Here is a 15,307-nt window from a genome sequence, read left to right as displayed (position 1 = left end):
CCCAGCTTCTTTATTGAATGGTGTGCGGAAGCCATTTATCTGCCAGGAACCACTCATCATTGTTCTTGGTCATGACACAGGCATCTGTGACTTGCCGTAACTCCCTGCCTAAAATTGAACAAGACATTACCGTTACATCCTGTAGCGGGAAGGGGTTAATTTTATTAGTTAACCATAGAGCAGCAGCAAAACATAACTATGAATTAGAAAACATCTTCTTATAAATTAGTTAATAGTGAAGATAGAATTGAAGAACATTGTTCAACGTTATGTGCATACAGTGAAGCGGCCTTGTTAGCACAGTAGGTAGCACGTCAGTCTCATAATCAACACTTCCTCACCACTGTCTTTCTATGTTGTCACACCAGCCATATTGCTATGAGACGACTTAGAGGTTGCACTGACAGCCAAAGGCTCCAATGAGTGGGCAAGAACTGATTCATATGGCTATTTCCCTCCTAGTCACTCAATGGGAGTGCTGTGTTCAAAATGTGTAAGTGTCTGTGCACTTCCGCATATAGTGATGGGAGATAGCTAGTTGACTGTAGTTTCAACTATGGGTGATCAGGTTGAGATCAGATCTTCCTTAACACCAATACATTAATAGTAAATTTGATCTTGTAACTATACTAGGTCTACAACAGAATAATAAAAGAGTAAAACTTAAATGAAACAAAAAACAAATGAAAAGATCAAAAAATTATGAAAATGAAATACGACAATATTCCCTGTCCTTCTCCCCAGCGTGAGGAAACCACTTTAATCACTGTGAGACACATACAAAAATGTCTGAATGTCACACAGAATGAACAGCACCCCATAATTTAGGAAATTATACCAGAATTCAATCATACTACACCTATGTGGTATAATGAGACACAAGGTGCGAAAGGACTATCTCTGGATTCTGATTTTACTAAGTGACCAACCATCCAAGATGGACCCCTAATGAAGTACTAGGAAATGGGGACCCTGGATACCTCGATGTGTGTAGGATAACACCCTCAGACAGTCAGTGTAAATAATCAAATCCTTTTATCAATTTGAGTCCAGATACAGATCATTAAATGTCAGTAAGGATCCCTCTCTATTACAGTGGCAGAGGTCACCAAAGCTCACAGCTGGTGTTTCTGTAGTGTAGTGGTTATCACATTCGCCTAACACGCGAAAGGTCCCCGGTTCGAAACCGGGCAGAAACAAGCATTAGATCTCCTTTTATATAGGACATATGAGATGTAAAATTGATATAACATCTTGTAAATAGTTGTATCAACAGGAACTTTTAATGTCATTACAACACCATCTACCTATCCACCTTCATATATGATTTAACAATCATTTCCATACGCCTCCTGTATATCTTAGCAATAGTTCCTGTCAGGCACCTAACCTCTCTATGTCTTTCAGGAACAAGTCACAGGGATGATGTCAATGAGGATTCAGGGAGACATAGAAAGGGGATGCGACCATTGCATCCCAGCTTCTTTATTGAATGGTGTGCGGAAGCCATTTATCTGCCAGGAACCACTCATCATTGTTCTTGGTCATGACACAGGGATCTGTGACTTGCCGTAACTCCCTGCCTAAAATTGAACAAGACATTACCGTTAAATCCTGTAGCGGGAAGGGGTTAATTTTATTAGTTAACCATAGAGCAGCAGCAAAACATAACTATGAATTAGAAAACATCTTCTTATAAATAAGTTAATAGTGAAGATAGAATTGAAGAACATTGTTCAATGTTATGTGCATACAGTGAAGCGGCCTCGTTAGCACAGTAGGTAGCGCGTCAGTCTCATAATCAACACTTCCTCACCACTGTCTTTCTATGTTGTCAAACCAGCCATATTGCTATGAGACGACTTAGAGGTTGCACTGACAGTCAAAGGCTCCAATGAGTGGGCAAGAACTGATTCATATGGCTATTTCCCTCCTAGTCCTTCAATGGGAGTGCTGTGTTCAAAATGTGTAAGTGTCTGTGCACTTCCGCATATAGTGATGGGAGATAGCTAGTTGGCTGTAGTGTCAACTATGGGTGTTCAGGTTGAGATCAGATCTTCCTTAACACCAATACATCAATAGTAAATTGGATCTTGTAACTATACTAGGTCTACAACGGAATAATAAAAGAGTAAAACTTAAATGAAACAAAAAACATATGAAAAGATCAAAAAATTATGAAAACGAAATACGACAATATTCCCTGTCCTTCTCCCCAGCGTGAGGAAACCACTTTAATCACTGTGAGACACATACAAAAATGTCTGAATGTCACACAGAATGAACAGCACCCCATAATTTAGGAAATTATACCAGAATTCAATCATACTACACCTATGTGGTATAATGAGACACAAGGTGGGAAAGGACTATCTCTGGATTCTGATTTTACTAAGTGACCAACCATCCAAGATGGACCCCTAATGAAGTACTAGGAAATGGGGACCCTGGATACCTCGATGTGTGTAGGATAACACCCTCAGACAGTCAGTGTAAATAATCAAATCCTTTTATCAATTTGAGTCCAGATACAGATCATTAAATGTCAGTAAGGATCCCTCTCTATTACAGTGGCAGAGGTCACCAAAGCTCACAGCTGGTGTTTCTGTAGTGTAGTGGTTATCACATTCGCCTAACACGCGAAAGGTCCCCGGTTCGAAACCGGGCAGAAACAAGCATTAGATCTCCTTTTATATAGGACATATGAGATGTAAAATTGATATAACATCTTGTAAATAGTTGTATCAACAGGAACTTTTAATGTCATTACAACACCATCTACCTATCCACCTTCATATATGATTTAACAATCATTTCCATACGCCTCCTGTATATCTTAGCAATAGTTCCTGTCGGGCACCTAACCTCTCTATGTCTTTCAGGAACAAGTCACAGGGATGATGTCAATGAGGTTTCAGGGAGACATAGAAAGTGCATGCGACCATTGCATCCCAGCTTCTTTATTGAATGGTGTGCGGAAGCCATTTATCTGCCAGGAACCACTCATCATTGTTCTTGGTCATGACACAGGGATCTGTGACTTGCCGTAACTCCCTGCCTAAAATTGAACAAGACATTACCGTTACATCCTGTAGCGGGAAGGGGTTAATTTTATTAGTTAACCATAGAGCAGCAGCAAAACATAACTATGAATTAGAAAACATCTTCTTATAAATAAGTTAATAGTGAAGATAGAATTGAAGAACATTGTTCAATGTTATGTGCATACAGTGAAGCGGCCTCGTTAGCACAGTAGGTAGCGCGTCAGTCTCATAATCAACACTTCCTCACCACTGTCTTTCTATGTTGTCAAACCAGCCATATTGCTATGAGACGACTTAGAGGTTGCACTGACAGCCAAAGGCTCCAATGAGTGGGCAAGAACTGATTCATATGGCTATTTCCCTCCTAGTCACTCAATGGGAGTGCTGTGTTCAAAATGTGTAAGTGTCTGTGCACTTCCGCATATAGTGATGGGAGATAGCTAGTTGACTGTAGTGTCAACTATGGGTGTTCAGGTTGAGATCAGATCTTCCTTAACACCAATACATCAATAGTAAATTTGATCTTGTAACTATACTAGGTCTACAACGGAATAATAAAAGAGTAAAACTTAAATGAAACAAAAAACAAATGAAAAGATCAAAAAATTATGAAAACGAAATACGACAATATTCCCTGTCCTTCTCCCCAGGGTGAGGAAACCACTTTAATCACTGTGAGACACATACAAAAATGTCTGAATGTCACATAGAATGAACGGCACCCCATAATTTAGGAAATTTTACCAGAATTCAATCATACTACACCTATGTGGTATAATGAGACACAAGGTGGGAAAGGACTATCTCTGGATTCTGATTTTACTAAGTGACCAACCATCCAAGATGGACCCCTAATGAAGTACTAGGAAATGGGGACCCTGGATACCTCGATGTGTGTAGGATAACACCCTCAGACAGTCAGTGTAAATAATCAAATCCTTTTATCAATTTGAGTCCAGATACAGATCATTAAATGTCTGTAAGGATCCCTCTCTATTACAGTGGCAGAGGTCAACAAAACTCACAGCTGGTGTTTCTGTAGTGTAGTGGTTATCACATTCACCTAACACGTGAAAGGTCCCCGGTTCAAAACCGGACAGAAACAAGAAGTAGATCTCCTTTTATATAGGACATGTGAGATGTAGGATGTAGAATTGATATAACATCTTGTAAATAGTTGTATCAACGGGAACTTTTAATGTCATTGCAACACCATCTACCTATCCACTTTCATATATGATTTAACAATCATTTCCATACGCCTCCTGTATATCTTAGCAATAGCTCTTGTAGGGCACCTAACCTCTCTATGTCTTTCAGGAACAAGTCACAGGGATGATGTCAATGAGGTTTCAGGGAGACATAGAAAGGGGATGCGACCATTGCATCCCAGCTTCTTTATTGAATGGTGTGCGGAAGCCATTTATCTGCCAGGAACCACTCATCATTGTTCTTGGTCATGACAGAGGGATCTGTGACTTGCCGTAACTCCCTGCCTAAAATTGAACAAGACATTACCGTTACATCCTGTAGCGGGAAGGGGTTAATTTTATTAGTTAACCATAGAGCAGCAGCAAAACATAACTATGAATTATAAAACATCTTCTTATAAATTAGTTAATAGTGAAGATAGAATTGAAGAACATTGTTCAACGTTATGTGCATACAGTGAAGCGGCCTCGTTAGCACAGTAGGTAGCACGTCAGTCTCATAATCAACACTTCCTCACCACTGTCTTTCTATGTTGTCACACCAGCCATATTGCTATGAGACGACTTAGAGGTTGCACTGACAGCCAAAGGCTCCAATGAGTGGGCAAGAACTGATTCATATGGCTATTTCCCTCCTAGTCACTCAATGGGAGTGCTGTGTTCAAAATGTGTAAGTGTCTGTGCACTTACGCGTATAGTGATGGGAGATAGCGAGTTGACTGTAGTTTCAACTATCGGTGATCAGGTTGAGATCAGATCTTCCTTAACACCAATACATCAATAGTAAATTTGATCTTGTAACTATACTAGGTCTACAACAGAATAATAAAAGAGTAAAACTTAAATGAAACAAAAAACAAATGAAATGATCAAAAATTTATGAAAACGAAATGCGACAATATTCCCTGTCCTTCTCCCCAGCGTGAGGAAACCACTTTAATCACTGTGAGACACATAAAAAAATGTCTGAATGTCACACAGAATGAACGGCACCCCATAATTTAGGAAATTATATCAGAATTCAATCATACTACACCTATTTGGTATAATGAGACACAAGGTGGGAAAGGACTATCTCTGGATTCTGATTTTACTAAGTGACCAACCATCCAAGATGGACCCCTAATGAAGTACTAGGAAATGGGGACCCTGGATACCTCGATGTGTGTAGGATAACACCCTCAGACAGTCAGTGTAAATAATCAAATCCTTTTATCAATTTGAGTCCAGATACAGATCATTAAATGTCAGTAAGGATCCCTCTCTATTACAGTGGCAGAGGCCACCAAAGCTCACAGCTGATGTTTCTGTAGTGTAGTGGTTATCACATTCGCCTAACACGCGAAAGGTCCCCGGTTCGAAACCAGGCAGAAACAAGCATTAGATCTCATTTTATATAGGACATGTGAGATGTAAAATTGATATAACATCTTGTAAATAGTTGTATCAACAGGTACTTTTAATGTCATTACAACACCATCTACCTATCCACCTTCATATATGATTTAACAATCATTTCTATACGCCTCCTGTATATCTTAGCAATAGCTCCTGTCGGGCACCTAACCTCTCTATGTCTTTCAGGAACAAGTCACAGATTTGATGTCAATGAGGTTTCAGGGAGACATAGAAAGTGCATGCGACCATTGCATCCCAGCTTCTTTTTTGAATGGTGTGCGGAAGCCATTTATCTGCCAGGAACCACTCATCATTGTTCTTGGTCATGACACAGTTATCTGTGACTTGCCGTAACTCCCTGCCTAAAATTGAACAAGACATTACCGTTACATCCTGTAGCGGGAAGGGGTTCATTTTATTAGTTAACCATAGAGCAGCAGCAAAACATAACTATGAATTAGAAAACATCTTCTTATAAATAAGTTAATAGTGAAGATAGAATTGAAGAACATTGTTCAATGTTATGTGCATACAGTGAAGCGGCCTCGTTAGCACAGTAGGTAGCGCGTCAGTCTCATAATCAACACTTCCTCACCACTGTCTTTCTATGTTGTCAAACCAGCCATATTGCTATGAGACGACTTAGAGGTTGCACTGACAGCCAAAGGCTCCAATGAGTGGGCAAGAACTGATTCATATGGCTATTTCCCTCCTAGTCACTCAATGGAAGTGCTGTGTTCAAAATGTGTAAGTGTCTGTGCACTTCCGCATATAGTGATGGGAGATAGCTAGTTGACTGTAGTGTCAACTATGGGTGTTCAGGTTGAGATCAGATCTTCCTTAACACCAATACATCAATAGTAAATTTGATCTTGTAACTATACTAGGTCTACAACGGAATAATAAAAGAGTAAAACTTAAATGAAACAAAAAACAAATAAAAAGATCAAAAAATTATGAAAACGAAATACGACAATATTCCCTGTCCTTCTCCCCAGCGTGAGGAAACCACTTTAATCACTGTGAGACACATACAAAAATGTCTGAATGTCACATAGAATGAACGGCACCCCATAATTTAGGAAATTTTACCAGAATTCAATCATACTACACCTATGTGGTATAATGAGACACAAGGTGGGAAAGGACTATCTCTGGATTCTGATTTTACTAAGTGACCAACCAACCAAGATGGACCCCTAATGAAGTACTAGGAAATGGGGACCCTGGATACCTCGATGTGTGTAGGATAACACCCTCAGACAGTCAGTGTAAATAATCAAATCCTTTTATCAATTTGAGTCCAGATACAGATCATTAAATGTCAGTAAGGATCCCTCTCTATTACAGTGGCAAAGGTCAACAAAGCTCACAGCTGGTGTTTCTGTAGTGTAGTGGTTATCACATTCGCCTAACACGCGACAGGTCCCCGGTTCGAAACCGGGCAGAAACAAGCATTAGATCTCATTTTATATAGGACATGTGAGATGTAAAATTGATATAACATCTTGTAAATAGTTGTATCAACAGGTACTTTTAATGTCATTACAACACCATCTACCTATCCACCTTCATATATGATTTAACAATCATTTCTATACGCCTCCTGTATATCTTAGCAATAGCTCCTGTCGGGCACCTAACCTCTCTATGTCTTTCAGGAACAAGTCACAGATTTGATGTCAATGAGGTTTCAGGGAGACATAGAAAGTGCATGCGACCATTGCATCCCAGCTTCTTTATTGAATGGTGTGCGGAAGCCATTTATCTGCCAGGAACCACTCATCATTGTTCTTGGTCATGACACAGGGATCTGTGACTTTCCGTAACTCCATGCCTAAAATTGAACAAGACATTACCGTTACATCCTGTAGCGGGAAGGGGTTAATTTTATTAGTTAACCATAGAGCAGCAGCAAAACATAACTATGAATTAGAAAACATCTTCTTATAAATAAGTTAATAGTGAAGATAGAATTGAAGAACATTGTTCAACGTTATGTGCTTACAGTGAAGCGGCCTCGTTAGCACAGTAGGTAGCGCGTCAGTCTCATAATCAACACTTCCTCACCACTGTCTTTCTATGTTGTCAAACCAGCCATATTTCTATGAGACGACGTAGAGGTTGCACTGACAGCCAAAGGCTCCAATGAGTGGGCAAGAACTGATTCATATGGCTATTTCCCTCCTAGTCACTCAATGGGAGTGCTGTGTTCAAAATGTGTAAGTGTCTGTGCACTTCCGCATATAGTGATGGGAGATAGCTAGTTGACTGTAGTGTCAATATGGGTGTTCAGGTTGAGATCAGATCTTCCTTAACACCAATACATCAATAGTAAATTTGATCTTGTAACTATACTAGGTCTACAACAGAATAATAGAAGAGTAAAATTTAAATGAAACAAAAAACAAATGAAAAGATCAAAAAATTATGAAAACGAAATACGACAATATTCCCTGTCCTTCTCCCCAGCGTGAGGAAACCACTTTAATCACTGTGAGACACATACAAAAATGTCTGAATGTCACACAGAATGAACGGCACCCCATAATTTAGGAAATTATACCAGAATTCAATCATACTACACCTATGTGGTATAATGAGACATAAGGTGGGAAAGGACTATCTCTGGATTCTAATTTTACTAAGTGACCAACCATCCAAGATGGACCCCTAATGAAGTACTAGGAAATGGGGACCCTGGATACCTCGATGTGTGTAGGATAACACCCTCAGACAGTCAGTGTAAATAATCAAATCCTTTTATCAATTTGAGTCCAGATACAGATCATTAAATGTCAGTAAGGATCCCTCTCTATTACAGTGGCAGAGGTCAACAAAGCTCACAGCTGGTGTTTCTGTAGTGTAGTGGTTATCACATTCACCTAACACGCGAAAAGTCCCCAGTTCGAAACTGGGCAGAAGCAAGCGTTAGATCTCCTTTTATATAGGACATGTGAGATGTAAAATTGATATAACATCTTGTAAATAGTTGTATCAACAGGAACTTTTAATGTCATTGCAACACCATCTACCTATCCACCTTCATATATGATTTAACAATCATTTCCATACGCCTCCTGTATATCTTAGCAATAGTTCCTGTCAGGCACCTAACCTCTCTATGTCTTTCAGGAACAAGTCACAGGGATGATGTCAATGAGGATTCAGGGAGACATAGAAAGGGGATGCGACCATTGCATCCCAGCTTCTTTATTGAATGGTGTGCGGAAGCCATTTATCTGCCAGGAACCACTCATCATTGTTCTTGGTCATGACACAGGGATCTGTGACTTGCCGTAACTCCCTGCCTAAAATTGAACAAGACATTACCGTTAAATCCTGTAGCGGGAAGGGGTTAATTTTATTAGTTAACCATAGAGCAGCAGCAAAACATAACTATGAATTAGAAAACATCTTCTTATAAATAAGTTAATAGTGAAGATAGAATTGAAGAACATTGTTCAATGTTATGTGTATACAGTGAAGCGGCCTCGTTAGCACAGTAGGTAGCGCGTCAGTCTCATAATCAACACTTCCTCACCACTGTCTTTCTATGTTGTCAAACCAGCCATATTGCTATGAGACGACTTAGAGGTTGCACTGACAGCCAAAGGCTCCAATGAGTGGGCAAGAACTGATTCATATGGCTATTTCCCTCCTAGTCCTTCAATGGGAGTGCTGTGTTCAAAATGTGTAAGTGTCTGTGCACTTCCGCATATAGTGATGGGAGATAGCTAGTTGGCTGTAGTGTCAACTATGGGTGTTCAGGTTGAGATCAGATCTTCCTTAACACCAATACATCAATAGTAAATTTGATCTTGTAACTATACTAGGTCTACAACGGAATAATAAAAGAGTAAAACTTAAATGAAACAAAAAACATATGAAAAGATCAAAAAATTATGAAAACGAAATACGACAATATTCCCTGTCCTTCTCCCCAGCGTGAGGAAACCACTTTAATCACTGTGAGACACATACAAAAATGTCTGAATGTTATAGAATGAACGGCACCCCATAATTTAGGAAATTTTACCAGAATTCAATCATACTACACCTATGTGGTATAATGAGACACAAGGTGGGAAAGGACTATCTCTGGATTCTGATTTTACTAAGTGACCAACCATCCAAGATGGACCCCTAATGAAGTACTAGGAAATGGGGACCCTGGATACCTCGATGTGTGTAGGATAACACCCTCAGACAGTCAGTGTAAATAATTAAATCCTTTTATCAATTTGAGTCCAGATACAGATCATTAAATGTCAGTAAGGATCCCTCTCTATTACAGTGGCAAAGGTCAACAAAGCTCACAGCTGGTGTTTCTGTAGTGTAGTGGTTATTACATTCGCCTAACACGCGAAAGGTCCCCGGTTCAAAACCGGGCAGAAACAAGCATTAGATCTCCTTTTATATAGGACATGTGAGATGTAGAATTGATATAACATCTTGTAAATAGTTGTATCAACGGGAACTTTTAATGTCATTGCAACACCATCTACCTATCCACCATCATATATGATTTAACAATCATTTCCATACGCCTCCTGTATATCTTAGCAATAGCTCCTGTCGGGCACCTAACCTCTCTATGTCTTTCAGGAACAAGTCACAGGGATGATGTCAATGAGGTTTCAGGGAGACATAGAAAGGGGATGCGACCATTGCATCCCAGCTTCTTTATTGAATGGTGTGCGGAAGCCATTTATCTGCCAGGAACCACTCATCATTGTTCTTGGTCATGACACAGGCATCTGTGACTTGCCGTAACTCCCTGCCTAAAATTGAACAAGACATTACCGTTACATCCTGTAGCGGGAAGGGGTTAATTTTATTAGTTAACCATAGAGCAGCAGCAAAACATAACTATGAATTAGAAAACATCTTCTTATAAATTAGTTAATAGTGAAGATAGAATTGAAGAACATTGTTCAACGTTATGTGCATACAGTGAAGCGGCCTCGTTAGCACAGTAGGTAGCACGTCAGTCTCATAATCAACACTTCCTCACCACTGTCTTTCTATGTTGTCACACCAGCCATATTGCTATGAGACGACTTAGAGGTTGCACTGACAGCCAAAGGCTCCAATGAGTGGGCAAGAACTGATTCATATGGCTATTTCCCTCCTAGTCACTCAATGGGAGTGCTGTGTTCAAAATGTGTAAGTGTCTGTGCACTTCCGCATATAGTGATGGGAGATAGCTAGTTGACTGTAGTTTCAACTATGGGTGATCAGGTTGAGATCAGATCTTCCTTAACACCAATACATTAATAGTAAATTTGATCTTGTAACTATACTAGGTCTACAACAGAATAATAAAAGAGTAAAACTTAAATGAAACAAAAAACAAATGAAAAGATCAAAAAATTATGAAAATGAAATACAACAATATTCCCTGTCCTTCTCCCCAGCGTGAGGAAACCACTTTAATCACTGTGAGACACATACAAAAATGTCTGAATGTCACACAGAATGAACAGCACCCCATAATTTAGGAAATTATACCAGAATTCAATCATACTACACCTATGTGGTATAATGAGACACAAGGTGGGAAAGGACTATCTCTGGATTCTGATTTTACTAAGTGACCAACCATCCAAGATGGACCCCTAATGAAGTACTAGGAAATGGGGACCCTGGATACCTCGATGTGTGTAGGATAACACCCTCAGACAGTCAGTGTAAATAATCAAATCCTTTTATCAATTTGAGTCCAGATACAGATCATTAAATGTCAGTAAGGATCCCTCTCTATTACAGTGGCAGAGGTCACCAAAGCTCACAGCTGGTGTTTCTGTAGTGTAGTGGTTATCACATTTGCCTAACACGCGAAAGGTCCCCGGTTCGAAACCGGGCAGAAACAAGCATTAGATCTCCTTTTATATAGGACATATGAGATGTAAAATTGATATAACATCTTGTAAATAGTTGTATCAACAGGAACTTTTAATGTCATTACAACACCATCTACCTATCCACCTTCATATATGATTTAACAATCATTTCCATACGCCTCCTGTATATCTTAGCAATAGCTCCTGTCGGGCACCTAACCTCTCTATGTCTTTCAGGAACAAGTCACAGGGATGATGTCAATGAGGTTTCAGGGAGACATAGAAAGTGCATGCGACCATTGCATCCCAGCTTCTTTATTGAATGGTGTGCGGAAGCCATTTATCTGCCAGGAACCACTCATCATTGTTCTTGGTCATGACACAGGGATCTGTGACTTGCCGTAACTCCCTGCCTAAAATTGAACAAGACATTACCGTTACATCCTGTAGCGGGAAGGGGTTAATTTTATTAGTTAACCATAGAGCAGCAGCAAAACATAACTATGAATTAGAAAACATCTTCTTATAAATAAGTTAATAGTGAAGATAGAATTGAAGAACATTGTTCAATGTTATGTGCATACAGTGAAGCGGCCTCGTTAGCACAGTAGGTAGCGCGTCAGTCTCATAATCAACACTTCCTCACCACTGTCTTTCTATGTTGTCAAACCAGCCATATTGCTATGAGACGACTTAGAGGTTGCACTGACAGCCAAAGGCTCCAATGAGTGGGCAAGAACTGATTCATATGGCTATTTCCCTCCTAGTCACTCAATGGGAGTGCTGTGTTCAAAATGTGTAAGTGTCTGTGCACTTCCGCATATAGTGATGGGAGATAGCTAGTTGACTGTAGTGTCAACTATGGGTGTTCAGGTTGAGATCAGATCTTCCTTAACACCAATACATCAATAGTAAATTTGATCTTGTAACTATACTAGGTCTACAACGGAATAATAAAAGAGTAAAACTTAAATGAAACAAAAAACAAATGAAAAGATCAAAAAATTATGAAAACGAAATACGACAATATTCCCTGTCCTTCTCCCCAGGGTGAGGAAACCACTTTAATCACTGTGAGACACATACAAAAATGTCTGAATGTCACATAGAATGAACGGCACCCCATAATTTAGGAAATTTTACCAGAATTCAATCATACTACACCTATGTGGTATAATGAGACACAAGGTGGGAAAGGACTATCTCTGGATTCTGATTTTACTAAGTGACCAACCATCCAAGATGGACCCCTAATGAAGTACTAGGAAATGGGGACCCTGGATACCTCGATGTGTGTAGGATAACACCCTCAGACAGTCAGTGTAAATAATCAAATCCTTTTATCAATTTGAGTCCAGATACAGATCATTAAATGTCTGTAAGGATCCCTCTCTATTACAGTGGCAGAGGTCAACAAAACTCACAGCTGGTGTTTCTGTAGTGTAGTGGTTATCACATTCACCTAACACGTGAAAGGTCCCCGGTTCAAAACCGGACAGAAACAAGAAGTAGATCTCCTTTTATATAGGACATGTGAGATGTAGGATGTAGAATTGATATAACATCTTGTAAATAGTTGTATCAACAGGAACTTTTAATGTCATTGCAACACCATCTACCTATCCACTTTCATATATGATTTAACAATCATTTCCATACGCCTCCTGTATATCTTAGCAATAGCTCTTGTAGGGCACCTAACCTCTCTATGTCTTTCAGGAACAAGTCACAGGGATGATGTCAATGAGGTTTCAGGGAGACATAGAAAGGGGATGCGACCATTGCATCCCAGCTTCTTTATTGAATGGTGTGCGGAAGCCATTTATCTGCCAGGAACCACTCATCATTGTTCTTGGTCATGACAGAGGGATCTGTGACTTGCCGTAACTCCCTGCCTAAAATTGAACAAGACATTACCGTTACATCCTGTAGCGGGAAGGGGTTAATTTTATTAGTTAACCATAGAGCAGCAGCAAAACATAACTATGAATTAGAAAACATCTTCTTATAAATTAGTTAATAGTGAAGATAGAATTGAAGAACATTGTTCAACGTTATGTGCATACAGTGAAGCGGCCTCGTTAGCACAGTAGGTAGCACGTCAGTCTCATAATCAACACTTCCTCACCACTGTCTTTCTATGTTGTCACACCAGCCATATTGCTATGAGACGACTTAGAGGTTGCACTGACAGCCAAAGGCTCCAATGAGTGGGCAAGAACTGATTCATATGGCTATTTCCCTCCTAGTCACTCAATGGGAGTGCTGTGTTCAAAATGTGTAAGTGTCTGTGCACTTACGCGTATAGTGATGGGAGATAGCGAGTTGACTGTAGTTTCAACTATCGGTGATCAGGTTGAGATCAGATCTTCCTTAACACCAATACATCAATAGTAAATTTGATCTTGTAACTATACTAGGTCTACAACAGAATAATAAAAGAGTAAAACTTAAATGAAACAAAAAACAAATGAAATGATCAAAAATTTATGAAAACGAAATGCGACAATATTCCCTGTCCTTCTCCCCAGCGTGAGGAAACCACTTTAATCACTGTGAGACACATAAAAAAATGTCTGAATGTCACACAGAATGAACGGCACCCCATAATTTAGGAAATTATATCAGAATTCAATCATACTACACCTATTTGGTATAATGAGACACAAGGTGGGAAAGGACTATCTCTGGATTCTGATTTTACTAAGTGACCAACCATCCAAGATGGACCCCTAATGAAGTACTAGGAAATGGGGACCCTGGATACCTCGATGTGTGTAGGATAACACCCTCAGACAGTCAGTGTAAATAATCAAATCCTTTTATCAATTTGAGTCCAGATACAGATCATTAAATGTCAGTAAGGATCCCTCTCTATTACAGTGGCAGAGGCCACCAAAGCTCACAGCTGATGTTTCTGTAGTGTAGTGGTTATCACATTCGCCTAACACGCGAAAGGTCCCCGGTTCGAAACCAGGCAGAAACAAGCATTAGATCTCATTTTATATAGGACATGTGAGATGTAAAATTGATATAACATCTTGTAAATAGTTGTATCAACAGGTACTTTTAATGTCATTACAACACCATCTACCTATCCACCTTCATATATGATTTAACAATCATTTCTATACGCCTCCTGTATATCTTAGCAATAGCTCCTGTCGGGCACCTAACCTCTCTATGTCTTTCAGGAACAAGTCACAGATTTGATGTCAATGAGGTTTCAGGGAGACATAGAAAGTGCATGCGACCATTGCATCCCAGCTTCTTTTTTGAATGGTGTGCGGAAGCCATTTATCTGCCAGGAACCACTCATCATTGTTCTTGGTCATGACACAGTTATCTGTGACTTGCCGTAACTCCCTGCCTAAAATTGAACAAGACATTACCGTTACATCCTGTAGCGGGAAGGGGTTCATTTTATTAGTTAACCATAGAGCAGCAGCAAAACATAACTATGAATTAGAAAACATCTTCTTATAAATAAGTTAATAGTGAAGATAGAATTGAAGAACATTGTTCAATGTTATGTGCATACAGTGAAGCGGCCTCGTTAGCACAGTAGGTAGCGCGTCAGTCTCATAATCAACACTTCCTCACCACTGTCTTTCTATGTTGTCAAACCAGCCATATTTCTATGAGACGACGTAGAGGTTGCACTGACAGCCAAAGGCTCCAATGAGTGGGCAAGAACTGATTCATATGGCTATTTCCCTCCTAGTCACTCAATGGGAGTGCTGTGTTCAAAATGTGTAAGTGTCTGTGCACTTCCGCATATAGTGATGGGAGATAGCTAGTTGACTGT

The 15,307-nt window shown here is 39.6% G+C and overlaps 9 non-coding genes across 9 annotated transcripts; all 9 read left to right on the top strand.

The window, feature by feature from the left end:
* The first annotated feature begins 1,126 nt into the window (after window positions 1-1,126).
* Window positions 1,127-1,199, top strand: TRNAV-AAC (transfer RNA valine (anticodon AAC)). Its single transcript has one exon. It is a non-coding gene; the product is annotated as a tRNA-Val (tRNA).
* Window positions 1,200-2,601: 1,402 nt separating this feature from the next.
* On the top strand, window positions 2,602-2,674 carry TRNAV-AAC (transfer RNA valine (anticodon AAC)). Its single transcript has one exon. It is a non-coding gene; the product is annotated as a tRNA-Val (tRNA).
* A 1,402-nt stretch (window positions 2,675-4,076) lies between these two features.
* TRNAV-AAC (transfer RNA valine (anticodon AAC)) lies at window positions 4,077-4,149 on the top strand. Its single transcript has one exon. It is a non-coding gene; the product is annotated as a tRNA-Val (tRNA).
* Window positions 4,150-5,558: 1,409 nt separating this feature from the next.
* On the top strand, window positions 5,559-5,631 carry TRNAV-AAC (transfer RNA valine (anticodon AAC)). The gene has a single exon. It is a non-coding gene; the product is annotated as a tRNA-Val (tRNA).
* A 1,402-nt stretch (window positions 5,632-7,033) lies between these two features.
* On the top strand, window positions 7,034-7,106 carry TRNAV-AAC (transfer RNA valine (anticodon AAC)). The gene has a single exon. It is a non-coding gene; the product is annotated as a tRNA-Val (tRNA).
* Window positions 7,107-9,980: 2,874 nt separating this feature from the next.
* Window positions 9,981-10,053, top strand: TRNAV-AAC (transfer RNA valine (anticodon AAC)). Its single transcript has one exon. It is a non-coding gene; the product is annotated as a tRNA-Val (tRNA).
* A 1,402-nt stretch (window positions 10,054-11,455) lies between these two features.
* On the top strand, window positions 11,456-11,528 carry TRNAV-AAC (transfer RNA valine (anticodon AAC)). The gene has a single exon. It is a non-coding gene; the product is annotated as a tRNA-Val (tRNA).
* Window positions 11,529-12,930: 1,402 nt separating this feature from the next.
* Window positions 12,931-13,003, top strand: TRNAV-AAC (transfer RNA valine (anticodon AAC)). The gene has a single exon. It is a non-coding gene; the product is annotated as a tRNA-Val (tRNA).
* Window positions 13,004-14,412: 1,409 nt separating this feature from the next.
* TRNAV-AAC (transfer RNA valine (anticodon AAC)) lies at window positions 14,413-14,485 on the top strand. The gene has a single exon. It is a non-coding gene; the product is annotated as a tRNA-Val (tRNA).
* The last annotated feature ends 822 nt before the right edge of the window (window positions 14,486-15,307 follow it).

The sequence above is a fragment of the Mixophyes fleayi genome, assembly GCF_038048845.1.
Source record: "Mixophyes fleayi isolate aMixFle1 chromosome 4 unlocalized genomic scaffold, aMixFle1.hap1 SUPER_4_unloc_3, whole genome shotgun sequence".
NCBI classification, from domain to species: Eukaryota; Metazoa; Chordata; class Amphibia; order Anura; family Limnodynastidae; genus Mixophyes; species Mixophyes fleayi.
This window is presented reverse-complemented; position numbering and strand designations above follow the sequence as displayed.